This window comes from Dreissena polymorpha, chromosome 6 (assembly GCF_020536995.1).
Source record: "Dreissena polymorpha isolate Duluth1 chromosome 6, UMN_Dpol_1.0, whole genome shotgun sequence".
NCBI lineage: Eukaryota > Metazoa > Mollusca > Bivalvia > Myida > Dreissenidae > Dreissena > Dreissena polymorpha.
The window spans coordinates 67,064,001-67,079,306 of NC_068360.1; the positions used below are offsets into that span (position 1 = coordinate 67,064,001).

The 15,306-nt window shown below is 33.9% G+C and overlaps 2 long non-coding RNA genes across 2 annotated transcripts; both read right to left on the reverse strand.

The window, feature by feature from the left end:
• Window positions 1-399: 399 nt before the first annotated feature.
• LOC127836277 (uncharacterized) lies at window positions 400-1,399 on the reverse strand. Its single transcript, XR_008028692.1, has 2 exons — window positions 876-1,399; window positions 400-508 (listed from the first exon to the last, which is right to left on the reverse strand). It is a non-coding gene; the product is annotated as an uncharacterized LOC127836277 (long non-coding RNA).
• A 4,096-nt stretch (window positions 1,400-5,495) lies between these two features.
• LOC127836276 (uncharacterized) lies at window positions 5,496-6,526 on the reverse strand. The gene is made up of 2 exons (XR_008028691.1): window positions 5,972-6,526; window positions 5,496-5,604 (listed from the first exon to the last, which is right to left on the reverse strand). It is a non-coding gene; the product is annotated as an uncharacterized LOC127836276 (long non-coding RNA).
• Between the last annotated feature and the right edge of the window lie 8,780 nt (window positions 6,527-15,306).

Genomic DNA, 15,306 nt, shown 5'->3' on the forward strand with positions numbered 1-15,306 from the left:
AAGAGTACCCGGGGTACATGTACTGGTAAGTAGTACCCGAGCCGAGAATGACCAATCGAGCCTTAGTAAGTGAGTGATGGTGTATGGGATAACATGCACTGAGGGTGTATATTTTTCATGAACAAGTCAATTGAAGGTGTTAGAGATGCATTGATCCATAAGATTAAAAAGGGTAATTAACCACGGGCTTATTAAAATTAAAATGATGACATTACATTGTACCAGCTGTTTATTGTTGCAATATTTTAAATAATGTAAACAACTTACCTTGTATTAAGTTGGCACATTGTTGTCAGGTGTAGAAACTTTTTATACTTATTTCTCTTAAGTTGCACTGGCTGAACCAAAAGAATTATGTAGTCGTTTCTAAATAATCACGAAACAACCTACTAATGCATATATGCTTGCCAGTTACTGAGTTTGTGCATTTCCATTCATTATAGTATCGGCCTTGGCAAACAGCGTAGAATCAGATGAGACGCTGTGTGGTGTCTGCTATTTCGTTACGCTGAAGATTTCCATATCGGATTATCCGCGGGTGTTTTTATGTCAAATGTTATGGTTTTTCAATAGATCGTATACTTATCGTCAAAACAGCGAATTAGCGTTCACTTTATATCATTTCTGATGATCTTATTTTGTAAATATTTTCTGAGTGTTAATTCCTACGTTGCTATGTCGTCAGCCATTTTGACGGTTGCTTTGTTTACTTTCGGTTTCCACTATAAACGAAATTAATTGATTTGCTGCTCGCGTTTATTTATTGATTAAATAATAAATTATTAAACCCTAATAATATAATTGTCTCAATATCATTTATATTCAAGATATTATCGGATAAATAGAATACCATTCTAATACCAGTGTGTACTTACATTTATCTCGGAAAGCCTAGCCGTGTAAACCTCTCTTCAACTCGTCGCACACAATACGTTGAATAACACATAGATTTATGTCATGTTTATTAAAAAACCACACTGTGCACAAAAGACATGCATGTGTACTTCCGATTGATATTCAAACACAATTATTACGTCTTTGTTTATCGATTAAACGCCTAACTTTATATTAAATTAATAACGCGTAACGTCAGTTTCTTTGTTTCGTAGCAAGATGGAAGCTAGCCTAAGCGCCTTTCATGACGTCATGCGCGCGTGCTCTTTCCCATAAAAATATTTAAACGCAAAATACTCGAAAACTTGATTTTTCCCAGGTATAACGCCTACGCCAACAGGTAGATCGCATTCTTGTCCATATACATGTCAAATTTCAGCAAACGTGCTCGGCCAGTATTCAAGCGCCACAAATCGCGACTATATGCGCCAGCTTAACGAAACTTAGCCCCCTTTATCATTCGTTCGAATGAACGTCATCAATGATGACGTCCAATACATCACTCATTCCATACTAGAGTTGCGACACCTTAAGGGTTTCGCGGGATGGAATGAGTGGAGAGTTCAAATCAAATTGAAAATCGATTATTTCAAAATAAAAAATTGGTACGAAAAAATATGTGGGCAGTGGGTACGAAAAAAAAATAATTTGGGTACGAAAACAAATTTGAGTACGAAAAAAAAAAAGGGTACGAACAAAATAAAGGTACGAAAAACTATTTGGGTACGAAAAAAATGGGTACGAATAAAAAATTAGGTACGAACAAATTTGTGTACGTAAAAAATTTGAGTACGACATATGGGTACGAAAAAATTTGGGTATGAACAAATTTGTGTACGAAGAAATAATGGGTACGAACATAATATGGGCAGGAAAAAAAACTAATTTGGTTACGAAAACAAATTAGAGTACGAAAAAATAAAGGAAACAAACAAATTAGGGTACGAAAATTTTTTGGGTACGAAAAAAATTTGTACAAATAAAAATTTGGGTACGAAACAAATTTGGGTACTAAAAAAATGGGTACGATTTTTTTTATTTGGGTACGAAAAAAATGGGTATGAAAAAAAAATTGGGTACGAACAAATTTGGGTACGAAAAAGATTGGTACGGAAAAAAAAATGGGTACGAACAAATTTTGGTACGAAAAACATACGGGTACGAAAAAAATGGGTACGAAAAAAAAATTGGGTACGAAAACAATTGGGAACAAAAAACATTTGGGTACGAAATAATGGGTACGAAAAAAAAAATTGTTACGAAAAAAAATTGGTACGAACAAAAATTTAGGTACGAAAAAAATGGGTACGAAAAAAATTGGGCACGAAAAAAAAGGGGTACGAAAAAAATTGGGTACGAAAAATTTGGATACGAAAAACATTTGGGTACGAAACTAATGGGTACGAATTTTTTTTTAGGTACGAACAAATTTGGGTACGAAAAACATTTGGGTACGACAAAAATGATTACGAAAATCGAAAAATTGGGGTATGAAAAATCTAATTTGAATTGTCTAGCCCGTGAATTGTCTCCTGGGGGTGAATTGTCTTGGGGTTGCTATTAAGGCTACATGTACTTCCGGCCAAGCCACGTGTTTATAGCGATTGCGCACTAAAAAACACCACTTTTTCGTGATTTTATTCAAAAATTAGATTTTTCCCAGTAATAACGAATACGCCAACAGGTAGATCGCGTTATATGTACAGTTAATGGAAAATTTCATAGGGCCATACATTGTAACTCTGTGAAAAATCATCAGAACCGGCTGATAATATGCATGTCTCCTCTTGGTAGTGAAGCTTCCCATTAAGTTAAATAGAATTCCAGTCATTAGTTGCTGAGAAATAGCCCAACAAAAATTATGCACGGACGGACAGACGAAGCGGCGACTATATGCTACCCCCTTAAAAAATTTGGGGAGAGCATAATAAAAAAGTTGTGGCAATTTAAAGGTGGTACGCAAACTTTAAAATAGATTTATCAATTATATGCTTATTCTTAGTGAAAAAAAGGCCATAATTGTTACAAAATGCTTGATACAGTTATCTGCTTTTGTTTATACATTGGGGTCATGTTGGTTAAGAAGCAAAATACATGTATGAAAGCAATATGTCAATGGACATAGGAAATATATTCGAGGTGGTACGCAAACATTCCAATGCGCGCACCTACGCCGGGGTGAGTAGGATAGCTACACTATATATATTTCATATATAATAGTCGAGCTAAAAAGTAAATATACTATAAACAACAAGCTTACCTCAATCACAATTTTAATGCAATGCAGTTAAACAATAAAGTTACAATGATATGCCAGGGATTGAAACTAACTTTTTACTATTGTGGGCAACCATCTTTAGTATTTTGGTTGCCCAGATAAAGAATAACGAGCCCAGAAATATGAACATGTGAATATTATTATACATTTTTTAAATAAAATAATAGATAATTATATACATTTGCTGACAATACACATGTTCAATGCATGATGTATTATTATGAGCCTGAATTGAATCATGTCCTATTCCTATATAATGAATGTTATTTAACTAGTATTGATCCATGGTGATCAATTGTTTTTCAATTTTTATTGCACTGAATTGTTTTAAGATTTAAAAAAAAACAAGTTTACCAACTTTTGAAATTGAGTTGCCCAGGCCAAAATCTACTTGCCCCGGGCTCATGGGAAACCACTTATTTCCATCCCTGTATGCTCTTCATTTTCTGTTCTTCCATCCCATTCTCAAAATTAATTTTAAAGCACAATATTTTTTAATAACATTTGTATGAATTACTAACCATTATCACCCAAAACACAATTTTACAACGCTGTAATCGTGTCGTAGAGATTTAGTTTACTATTATCAGTGTTCTCTTTAAATACCGGCAGCCAGCGATTCTGCCCGTTACATTTACTCTTACATTTACATGACGGCTTTTTTTCCCAAATATATCAAGTAAATGTCATAAATGCTTTTGTTTTACTGCATAGTTGCCGGCCATATAACTGGTACTCAATTTTCTGGAAAACACTGAATTATGCATGAAAAACACACAATACTTAAAATCTTAGATTCGTTTTTAAAATAAATTGACACTTATAGCTTGTCGCCATTAAAATCCAAAGATTCAAATAATTTTCCACGAGGTACGTCAACAATTGCGTAATCAAATGAATGAAAAATAAAAGTAAACAAAGCCGGATTTTACATAAATTCCAGTTTGATAAACACAACAAGGTAAAGGTACCTTGTAGTCGGTGAGATATAATAATAATACAGTTAGTAAGGCTCGTACCCTGGGTACGGTAAATATACTAAAACGTACCCGGGAATTTTAACACTAAATCTGTTGTTGTCGGGTATTTTGTAAAAATTAATTATGTTTACATTTATGTCAATTTTCTGTTCAATGGCATTTATATTATCAAAACTCATTGTTAAAATCAATGATGTGATTTAATTTTAAATCTTAAATTGTTTAAAGTCGCGTCATTGTATGACGTCGTCAAGTATAATATTTTCCGCGACATCGCACGCTCACTTTTTACCGTCATAGATTTTTTTAAAGAAACATTATTTGGTTTGCAAGGTCCGTTAAATGGGGAATGGTTAAATGGTATTTATATTATGTTTTAACAATTAATTCATGCTGTGTAATAAATATTGAATAAGATATTTCGATATTGATTGAACATGTTTCAAATTGTTATTTATGAAACCTCTTATTCTAATGAGTGTATGCTATTATATTATACTTTGAAAAGCATATCTGTTGTACTATAATCTTATTATTCATTTTTTATTGTTAATTTCATTTATTGTAGAGAATCGTCAATGTTACATCTAGTTGCCAATGCTTGTCGTTAGTGTTAGTTTTCTATGCTTGTTATCATTGTTGTCAATTTTAGTCGTCAATCCTTATCGTCATTATACATGAAGGAAATAAAAGCAGAAACAGAGACGTATTCTTGATTACTTGATTATTCCTACGGCGTCCTCTCAACACTCATACTAAAAAGCATGTTGATGCAGATTTTTTAAAAGAGAAGTTTCTTTAAGGTAAACAATATTGTTTTACGTTAATCGGTAGCATGTTTAACAATATCGGGTTTTGGGCGGATATACAACTCGGATACAATCTAATATTTGCGGGTATGTTTAAGTTTATTTACCGTACCCGGGGTACATGTAAGTAAAGTTAAGAGTACCCGGGGTACATGTACTGGTAAGTAGTACCCGAGCCGAGAATGACCAATCGAGCCTTAGTAAGTGAGTGATGGTGTATGGGATAACATGCACTGAGGGTGTATATTTTTCATGAACAAGTCAATTGAAGGTGTTAGAGATGCATTGATCCATAAGATTAAAAAGGGTAATTAACCACGGGCTTATTAAAATTAAAATGATGACATTACATTGTACCAGCTGTTTATTGTTGCAATATTTTAAATAATGTAAACAACTTACCTTGTATTAAGTTGGCACATTGTTGTCAGGTGTAGAAACTTTTTATACTTATTTCTCTTAAGTTGCACTGGCTGAACCAAAAGAATTATGTAGTCGTTTCTAAATAATCACGAAACAACCTACTAATGCATATATGCTTGCCAGTTACTGAGTTTGTGCATTTCCATTCATTATAGTATCGGCCTTGGCAAACAGCGTAGAATCAGATGAGACGCTGTGTGGTGTCTGCTATTTCGTTACGCTGAAGATTTCCATATCGGATTATCCGCGGGTGTTTTTATGTCAAATGTTATGGTTTTTCAATAGATCGTATACTTATCGTCAAAACAGCGAATTAGCGTTCACTTTATATCATTTCTGATGATCTTATTTTGTAAATATTTTCTGAGTGTTAATTCCTACGTTGCTATGTCGTCAGCCATTTTGACGGTTGCTTTGTTTACTTTCGGTTTCCACTATAAACGAAATTAATTGATTTGCTGCTCGCGTTTATTTATTGATTAAATAATAAATTATTAAACCCTAATAATATAATTGTCTCAATATCATTTATATTCAAGATATTATCGGATAAATAGAATACCATTCTAATACCAGTGTGTACTTACATTTATCTCGGAAAGCCTAGCCGTGTAAACCTCTCTTCAACTCGTCGCACACAATACGTTGAATAACACATAGATTTATGTCATGTTTATTAAAAAACCACACTGTGCACAAAAGACATGCATGTGTACTTCCGATTGATATTCAAACACAATTATTACGTCTTTGTTTATCGATTAAACGCCTAACTTTATATTAAATTAATAACGCGTAACGTCAGTTTCTTTGTTTCGTAGCAAGATGGAAGCTAGCCTAAGCGCCTTTCATGACGTCATGCGCGCGTGCTCTTTCCCATAAAAATATTTAAACGCAAAATACTCGAAAACTTGATTTTTCCCAGGTATAACGCCTACGCCAACAGGTAGATCGCATTCTTGTCCATATACATGTCAAATTTCAGCAAACGTGCTCGGCCAGTATTCAAGCGCCACAAATCGCGACTATATGCGCCAGCTTAACGAAACTTAGCCCCCTTTATCATTCGTTCGAATGAACGTCATCAATGATGACGTCCAATACATCACTCATTCCATACTAGACTTGCGACACCTTAAGGGTTTCGCGGGATGGAATGAGTGGGGCGATCATATACATATTTCAGCTTTCCGGTAGCAAGGACCCGACAAATCTTCTGACCATATTTCATCAAGATTGGACAATAAATGTGGCCTCTAGAGTATAAACAAGGTTTTACTATACATAGCCATATAAGGAAAAATGCCCCGACCCCTGGCGGCCATGTTTTTAAACCAACCGGCATCAATTTCGAACTCGTCCAAGATATTAAAGGGATCTTTTCACGCTTTGGTAAATTGACAAAATTGAAAAAAGTTATTTCAGATTCGTAAGTTTTCGTTTTAGTTATGATATTTGTGAGGAAACAGTAATACTGAACATTAACCATGCTCTAATATAGCCATTATATACATCTTTTGACGATTTTAAAACCTAAAAATTATAAAGCGTTGCAACGCGAAACGATTGAATAATTTGGAGAGTTCTGTTTTTGTCGTTAAATTTTGTGAAACTACGAAGATTGCTTATATAAGGTATAAAATACGTCAAGAATGTGTACTCGGCGGAATAGCTCAGTAGGCTAAAGCGTTTTTACTTCAGGACTCTGGCAGGACTCCAGGGGTCACTGGTTCGAAACCTGCTTCGGGCAATGTTCTTTTCCTTTTTTTAATTTTTTTCTTGATTTTTTACTGGAGCTTTTATGATCCAAAGTTTACATTTATCAATATAAAGCATTTAATGAATAAGTTAAAAAAAATGCCAAAATCTGTGAAAAGGCCCCTTTAATGGGATGAATATTCTGACCAAGTTTCATGAAGATTGGACAATAAATGTGGCATCTAGAGTGTTAACAAGATTTTACTATAGCCATATATAGCCATATAAGGAAAAATGCCCTGCCCCTTGGCAGCAATGTTTTTCAAGCAAAGGTTATCATTTTTTAACTAATCCAAGATATCAGTGGGACAAATCTTCTGAGCATGTTTCATGAAGATTGGAAAATAAATGTGGCCTCTAGAGTGTTAACGAGGTTTTACTATAGCCATATAAGGAAAAATGCCCCACCCCCTGGCGGCCATGTTTTTCAACCAACCGGAATCATTTTCAAACTCATCCAAGATATTATTGGGATGAATCTTCTGACCAAGTTTTATTAAGATCAAACAATAAATGTGGCCTCTAGAGTGTTAACAAGATTTTGCAATAGCCATATATAACCATATAAGGAAAAATGTCCCACCCCTTGGCAGCCATGTTTTTCAAGCAAACGTGAACATTTTCGAACTCATCCAAGATATCATTGAAACCAATCTTCTGTACAAGTTTCATGAAGATTGGACAATAAATGTGGCCTCTAGAGAGCTAAAAAGGCAAATGTTGACGCCGCACAACGCACAACGGACGACAGACATAACGCGATCACAAAAGCTCACCATGAGCAGGTTGTGCTCAAGTGAGCTAAAAGGCGTGGGGATAATAAGCTATTTGTAGGTTTACAAGTAGCAAATCAACTCAGAGGGACTGCATTAATGGCAGGAATAAGGGTAAACCTGTTCAGAGCAAACTAACACTGCCAACAAAGCACAAGCTTTACGTGTCAGGACGCAGCACTATCAATACATTCTGCATCAGAAATTACACGACCGTAAGGATTTTAGGGACCCCAAACCTGAATTTGACAGTCTTCCACACCTTTAGCATCAAAAATATTTTTATTTGCTTGTGTACGTGATAATTTATTATATTACCTGTTTTGGCATCAACAACCTTTATCAATTGGCCCTCGGATAAGCCGCAGACATTCCGCTACCTGAAAAGTAAATATACCCAATAGAAATAGATATATAAAAAAAAAAATGCATTTATGTATTTAAAGTGTTTTTTATGAATAAAAGGAAGCGATAAAGCTAGTTATATTCATAATTTTATGAAATATAAAGGCTGGCTCAATTGAATGCCTGCTGCAATGTCCATATTGTAAATATGTCCGACATTCCATGTTGGTGGAATGGGGCTCTGTTTAAATGATCATGCTATACGCACAAGCTATTGATGCGTAAGTGGCTCACAGAGTCCCTGGCGATGAATTCAGACATCATGTAGCACATTAATGCTAAACTATTATTCAATATGCCTTTTGATTTTAAGTCCAAAAGCAATTTAGCCCTTATTAAGCCATAATAGGTTGGGCCGTTGGGGGATCTATTTGAAATACAACTATTCCAGATAACAAAATCTGAATTCATTCATTTAATGCACATATTTTCTTCACTTTTGCTACGATATGACCATAAATCAGCTTTCCCATTCATATTTGGCACTAGCAGATGATATTTCATTGTTTACCTATGAAAGGTAAGAAGAAATTGAAGCAGCATTTTATAATATAAATTTAAAAATGCACTCAAACATGCACTTAAAAACAATTGTTATTGTAATCATATTAATTATTCTTCATTTTTCTCAATTGTATGGTTTAGAGGCTATTTTTCCTGATTTTTTGGTTTATCATGCTTATTTTCCGAAGCCAAAAGGCACTGGCTTTAACAAACTGTCTAAGCATGTACATGTACAGTCAATCTTGTATTAAGAGACCACTCAAGTGTGTAATCAAAAGCGGTCTCTTAAAAAAATGGTCTCTAAATAAAAAAGGCCATTCTGGAAGAATGCTTACTTTTATAACAAAATGAAAATAAACACAAAACAAAAACAATATTTTACTTATAATGTGTTTTATGTTTTCACTTATTACAAAATATCATTTATTATAAATGAATTGTGTGTACATATTTATTTGCAAAAACAACATAGAAAAGGAAATATTTTTCGCATTTTCTTTACCTCACACATTATTTTCCACGTCTTCAAGCACCTTGGCTTTACGCTTAAGAATGTTCTGAATTTGAGTTTTACCGACTCCAAACTCATAAGCGATTTTACGTGCACTTTTACTCTTTGACAATTCCAAAACCAAATTTTTTCGTTCAACGTTAACACTTTTCGTTTTAACATTTTAATTTCTGTATGTACGCTTATGGAAATCTGACTAGATTATGATACATAATGAGCTGAAAAAATTAAAACATGTCAATTGAAAACAAACAGACCTGATTGGAAAATTTATTAAGTAAATAACAATGTGATTGGCTAACAAATATCTACTAATTAGCATAATTACAAATTGGTAATGTACGGATTTCGACAGATGTTGCCAATTAATAGTTTATTTTCCGCACCTCTCAGGAAATGTTTGTCGTGTACAATGCATTGTTTCTGCACCTGTTATCTTCACTCGAGAAAAATCGGTGTTCTCTCTTAACTTTCCACATAGTAAACTATTTAAGCTGTAGACTGTGCGTAATACGTTCCTCTATTATTCAACTCAATAAATTGATACGCAGTCTACAAAAAAACCGGTCAGAACCGGTCAACGAGAAAAAGCATAATCATAATGGTTGGTGTGAAAACAAAGCAGAGGTGTAACAGTACATCTTATCGGCTTAGATAAACAATTAACACGGATTTGTTCCTGAAAGATAAATAGATTAACCACTTTTACATCCTAGTGGTCACTTAATTCAAGATTCGGACATCAAAATACACAAAAATCAGCGGTCGCTGGTCGCGTAAGACAAAAGTCGCTTAATACAATATCATAATATAGCGAAAAAGCTCCATGGGATTTCAAAATCGTCGCACAAGACAAAGGTCGCTTAATACAAGTGGTCGCATCCACAAGATTGACTGTACATAAATATTAAAATAGCTTTATGAGTGATTATGGGTGATAAAAATCTAACATGTAATATCATAAATCTATATTGTTTGTATTTTTCGTAAACATAATTACCCACCAGTGTGGTCAAACATATTTTTTTGTTTTTAATGACGTTGTTTCACACATTGCTGTAACCAGTGATGTTTTTCGCTTTATATTTTACAGCCTGTGCCTTATGGATTGGGAAAAAGCAAGAAAGTCCATGCAATTGGGAAAAAGTAAACATTATAATTATGATAATGATTATAAATTACAGTTTACCAATTATTTATAAATGCATGATTTCTAAAATTTATATCATAAAAGGAAAGCGCTGGGAAATTAAATTGCTGTATAATAAACTCAATAAACCAATTATTTAGTTTATTGGAAAAGTTTTGCATATTTTGGGGGAAATTTATGTCCGATGGGGAAAAATTGCTACTTTTTGCCATTGGGAAATGGCCTGTAAGAGGCTGTAATTATGGGCAGAAAAAATCACTGGTAATGTACAATCCTTATACGGAATTTAGGAGTTTTATTTACCAGTAAACTTTTTTATTTTTTTGATTCTTTAAAAAATATTTAACTGTTAAATGTAATGTGTCGGACTTGTTATTATTAAAATCTAGAGTTTTAATGAGATTACATCACACAATATAAGTATACAAATATTTAACTCACTACGCATCTGACTTGGCGTCATTAAAATCCAGAGTTAAAATGAAAATACGCCACATGAGATAGGTATTTAATAACATCTTCGCTCTCTTGTATGGTATAAAATTACTGAGGGTGTACATCCTAGTTTAGTGGGATATTTTCAGATTTATATACTGGTATTTTACACGTCTTAAGCTTTAACTGTTACATATCGCAGATTCAAAGATGTCTGTTTCGATTCAAAGGCCATTTTACCCAGCATATCCCAGACATGATGAGTGTCCAAATTTGTGCAAACAATTTAATTAAAAGAATGAAATTTATCAGTTGTAATTACCAGCTATATAAAAAAAAATTGTAGTGTTAAATTGTGGTGTTATCACCCGGAATAACCAATGTGAGAATAAGGTGGACAAATCACTGCGCTAACCAGACATCAGTACTGTCTGTCATTGATATTGCTCAGCTGTACATATTTTTATTATCTTGACAGGCCATGGACATTGCTCCGGTTTGTTAAGTTAAAGACTTATTATTATCAGGGGCAGGCAGACATTTTATAAATTAAATAGCGCATCATTACTTAGAATGCAGCTGCACAACTGCATAGGAAAACAATAAATCAGTATATTATGTCGACAACTAACTTGCATAGCAACGTCCGAAATATAAAATATCCGACTTCTATTTCAATATCTTAAATTCAAGATAAAATGACGACTTAACTGTTTTACTTTAAGGAAAAAAAACAGTAAAACAATGTTTTTAATGAAAATGAGATAAAGCAAACTGAATACTTATCATTTTTACTGCTTAACAACTAATTATCCAAACATTACACATTCAATCGCACGTTCCAATAAAATTATTCCCCTTGAATGTTAATGCATATTGATAGAACGAATTTATCAAACGTTATCAGGCATTTGTAATTTGAATAACATTGGATATTAAAAACGCACGTATATTAAAGATATTATCGGACAAATAGAATGCCATGTGAATACCAGTGTGTACTTACATTTATCCGACACGTCTCGGAAAGCCTCGCTGTGTAAACCTTTCCTAAACTCGTCGCACACAATAACTTAGATTTATGTCATGAATATCTTAACAACCACACTCGATCTGCACAAAAGACATGCATGTATACTTCGTATTGATATTCAAACACAATTATTACGTCGTTGTTTATAGATTTAGCGCCTAACTGTATATATATTGAATTAATAACGCGTAACGTCAGTTTCTTTGTTTCGTAGCAAGATGGAAGCTAGCCTAAGCGCTTTCATGACGTGACGTCACAATGTTTATCTTTGCGCGTGTGGTTTCCCAAACAAAATATTTAAACACAAAATACTCGAAAAGTTGTTTTTTCCCAGATATGCCGACAACGCCAACAGGTAGATCGCATTCTGGTTCATATACATGTCAAATTTCAGCAAACGTGTTCGGCCAGTTTTCAATTGACTCAAATCGCGACTATATGCCTCAGCTTAACGAAACTTAGCCCCCTTTATCATTCGTTCGAATGAACGTCATCAATGATGACGTCCAATACATCACTCATTCCATACTTCCAAGGCATTTCGATTTGATCATGTTGACACACTGTTCTCTATTAGCAGTATATATTTTCCAGTTATGTTTCAGGTCCAAGGGTGCGTCAAGGAGCACAGCCAGGTGCTTTGCATTAATAAATGACACGAGAACACTGCCTGGGCGAACATCAGACATTAGTTGTTAACGCCGATCTGAATACTGATATACCATATGATGTTTTGATGTTACCTTGAATTGTTAGATGCCATTAGTAAATCAAAGCACTGAAGTTGTTCGCTATTGCCCAATCTTAGAGGTAACTCAGTTTTCATAATTATGTTATAGCGTTTTATATCGCAAGTTTGAAATGAACACAGCCCATTCAAATTTATAAGGAGTGTGTGTTAAAGCGAAGGTCGGGATGTGTGTATACTGCTTATCCTCTTATTTATGTTATAGAGATAACTTAGACAAAATAAAAACAATATGTCTCGCAATTGGTTGCTGCACTGGCAACCATCTTTAGAATTTGGGTTGCATTGCTAAAGAATAACAAGCCTTGAACCATGTACATGTTGTGTTATGTTTATATAATACTCATATCTTGTTGTAAGCCGGAATTGAATCATTTCCTAGGCCTAATTGATACACAGTCGCCAAATTGTATTCTATGTTTAATTGGATTGAGTTGTTCAAGCTTTAAAAAAGCTAGTTGACTGCCACACACTTTTGAAATTTAGTTTCCTGGGATTATATCTACTGGCCCCATGCTAACAGGCAACCACTAAACATGTAAGTTATTCATGGTGTAAGATCTGACAGTGTATTGAACACATTCAATTTGCAAGTCTGAAGACATTATTTCACGTTTCTGTAAATTGACAGAATTAAACGATTTAATAATTTGGAGAGTTCTGTTGTTGTCGTTATATTTTTTCATACTACGATGATTGCTTATATAAAGTATAAAAATACATCTCTCAGTGTATGAGCACGGATGGCCGAGTGGTCTAAATGATAGACTTTTATTCCAACGGTCAGTGGTTCGAGTCCAGTTGAGGGCAACTTATTGTTGTTTCTTTAATTTTATTTTTGTGTTTTTGTCAATGGAGGTTTTAAGATCCAATGTTAAATTGTATCACTATTAAATAAGGTCCATTTTAGATGTTTACTAAACAATGCCACAAGGTAAAAATTTAGAACTAATTGGTTATTTATTTGATTTAAAAGTGATTTCGTTTATTTGCCTTGTCAGCGAGGTTACTTGAAAGTTATTATCACTTTTATCTTCTTTTTTTCAAATCATTAATAGAAAAGATAATTTAAGCTTCATTTCGGGAACACGGGGCTTAATGCTTACGCACAAATTGTCATCCCAGTACCAGAGACTCTCTTTAAACGAAAAACACCATACAATCAGAAAGTGTCGTCCTTGATTAGCTTGTGCGCATTGCACAGGCTAATCAGTGTGCACATGCTAATCTGGGACACCACTTTTTTGACATGCATTAAGCCCCGTTTTCCCTGAAAGCAGCCAATATGTACAGATTTCAATGAGAAACTGGCCAAAGTCGTCGCACAAGCTGTTAAACACGATTGATTACATACACACACTCACTCTCTGCAGTGTACCAGTGGTGACGTATAAACAGGCAGATGCGGTGGTTATCGTTCTTAGGGTAGTTAAGAGCAGACCGACTTGCAACGCATACCACTGACATAAGTTGTTCGCAAGCGAAATATAAATATATATATTTTCATCATTGTTTGATTATTAAGACGAAAACTCATAATGTTTCCCAGTAATATATACAGTTAAAATTTATCCATCCGTACAACATATCATCTCCTATTTCAGTCTTCAGTAATTTATACATCAGAAAAAGGTCATCATTGTATCTATCCTGAACATTTAAATACAACAAAACGCGCGCCGCTTTATTTCTATGCAAGGTTTATATATCTAGAAAAGGTAACCCTCTGTCGAGTTCAAAGACGTCCCCGTACTTCATAAGCATGTGAAACGTGGCTAGGTTCTGAACATCTTTGGGTAAAACATACTTGTTGAATCATACACAAGAAATATGTTGTATGTGTTAAATACTGTTGAAACATATTCATACAAACACGACATGTGTTATTATTGTCTATATCCATTTATAAGTCCACATAAACAACTAATAGCGTAATAAAATGTTCTTATAAAAAACAATTTGAAGACATTGCACAAAACCCATTTCCAATATTCCAGTTTAGAATAGCAAATGCTGTTATCCACCAATGTTGTTTTTACTCAACACCTCCCATGCTATTTATTTTAATGACATTTTAAAAATATATTTCCGATGGTATTGAACGCGACTGCCGAATTTCAGTTGGTCGATGATATCATTAAGGTTCGTTTAATCGCTGTCACAATATTCCTCCGACGGTTTGATATGTTCCCAACATGTAACTACAGCCGTCCATATAGACATTTTTTTTTAAATCTTTGTAACACGGTCCTAAAGAAAAGACAGCTGATGTGTATTATGCTTCAAGAAATAAAAGAAATACTTCGATTGTCACACTTATAAAAGCATAGCCAACACCCGTTGTTGACCATAGCAGCGATTCAGAACAATATTGCTGGTAAGGACTTTTTTTAATACATGGATTGACTCACTTATCGTATAGTTTGGTTTGCATCATACACCTGCATTACTATATTTTATGAAGTACTAATTACAAACAAATGAGATTTTTTTTAAATAAATAAGACAAGTATTTATATTGTTTCATATACTAAACGTACTATTTTTGTCATTAAAGTCATTTACCAGCAAACATCATTGAAACCAAACTACCATTCAATTGAAA